This window comes from Gavialis gangeticus, unplaced genomic scaffold (assembly GCF_001723915.1).
Source record: "Gavialis gangeticus isolate Ggan-Ray unplaced genomic scaffold, GavGan_comp1, whole genome shotgun sequence".
NCBI classification, from domain to species: domain Eukaryota; kingdom Metazoa; phylum Chordata; order Crocodylia; family Gavialidae; genus Gavialis; species Gavialis gangeticus.
The window spans coordinates 4,859,761-4,861,743 of record NW_017729027.1 but is presented as its reverse complement, the minus strand read 5'-3'; positions in this window follow the sequence as shown (position 1 = coordinate 4,861,743).

Below are 1,983 nucleotides of genomic sequence, written 5' to 3'. Positions count from 1 at the left end.
CCAGAATTGAATGCAGTACTCCAGCTGCAGCCTCACCAAGGCCAAGTACAGTGGGAGGATGACATCCTGAGTCTTCCTTGAGCTACATCGGCAGATGCAAGCCAGAGTTTTGTTCATTTTGCCAGCTGCAGTATTGCATTGGTGGCTCATATTCATCTTGTGGTCAATCATGACCCCCAAGTCTCTTTCAGTCATGGTGCTAGCAAGTGTAGCATTACCGAGCCTATAAGTGTGATGCAGGTTTTTATTCCCAAAGTGAAGCACCTTGAATTTCTCTATATTGAATGCCATCAGGTTTTCATCTGCCCACCTTGTAAACCTATCCAGATTGGCCTGGATTACCAGCCTATCCTCCAGTGTGGAGACTCTTCCCCAAAGTTTGGTGTCATCAGTGAACGTGGCCAGTGTGCTTTTTACAGTAGTGTCCAGATCATTTATGAAGACATTAAAGAGCAACAGTCCAAGAACAGAGCCTTGGGGGACACCACTAATCATCAAGTGCCATGTTGATTCGGTTCCATCAACTACCACTCTGGGTCCGACCTTGGAGCCAGTTATCCAACCATCAGGCTGTGGAGTAGTCAAGGCTGCAGTTGCCCAATTTTTCCATGAGGACATCATGGGATGCCAGGTCAAAGGCTTTTTAAAGTCCAAGTATATGACATCAACCTCTTCCCTCTTGTCCAGGTGATACGTGACCTGGTCATAGAAGGAAATGAGATTGGTCAGGCAAGACCTACCCATAACAAACCCATGTTGGCTATCCCTCAGAATCTTGCCTTCTGTTAGCCTGTCAAGAACAGTTTCTTTGATCATTTTTTCCAAAATCTTCCCAGGGATTGAGGTCAGACTGATTGACCTGTAGTTTCCTGGGTCTTCTTTCCTCCCTTTCTTGAAGATGGACACCACATTGGCCCTCTTCCAATATTCAGGTACTTTGCCCAAGCCCCACGAGTTCTCAGATATCCTTGCCAGTGGCCATGCTATAATGCCTGCCAGTTCCTTTTGCACTCTTAGGTGCAACTTATGCAGGCCAGCTGATTTGTGGGGGTCCAGCCACTCAAGATGCTCCGTTACAAGATCTACGCCAATGGTGGGTATATATTCATCTTCACCCTGGTCATCCCACATCATGTTAGGCAGGGTGGTCCCTTTGGGCTGGTGAAAAACCAATGCAAAGTAATCATTAAGAAGATTGGCTTTTTCCTGGGTGTCAGTAGTCAGCTGCCCTGGCTGGTTTAGCAGAGGTCCAACGTTGCCCTTGTTTTTCTTTCAACTCCCCACATATCTGAAGAAGGATTTTTTATTGTCCTTGATTTGTGTAGCAAACTGGAGTTCAGTTGCAGCCTTGGCTTTTCTAGTTTGCTTCCTGCAGGTGCAGGCTAGTGCAGTATACTCCTTCTTAGTGGTGTTTCCTGTCCTCCATCCGTTATACACCTCTCTTTTTAGACATAGGAGGTCCATGAGTTCCCTGTTGAGCCAAGGGGGTTGTTGAGCCCTTTTACCACCTTTCCTACAGGTGGGGATGGACTCCCCTTGTGCTTCTAGGACTGCTACCTTAACGAGCAACCACTCATCATGAAGTCCCCTCCCTGTGAAATCATGACCTCTCAGGGCCTCAAGAGCAAACCTCCTGAGCTTATGAAAATCAGCTTTCCTAAAGTCAAGGACTACGGCATTGCTGGCTGTCTTACCAGCTTTGTGATGGATAGTGAAAGTGATCAACTCATGGTCATTGTCACCCAGCTTCCCTTCAATTCTTAGGTCACTGATTGGATCATCCCCTTTGGCCAGTACCAGGTCCAGCAGCACCTTGCCTCTTGTCAGCCCATAAACTTCTTGGGACAGGTAGAGCTTATTGACAGATGTAAGGAAGCTTCATGACTGATCAGATTTGGCCAAGTGCTCATCCCATGAGATGTCCAGGTAGTTGAAGTCTCCCATGACAACCATGCACTAAGAGCATGCAGTCTCTGCCAGTTC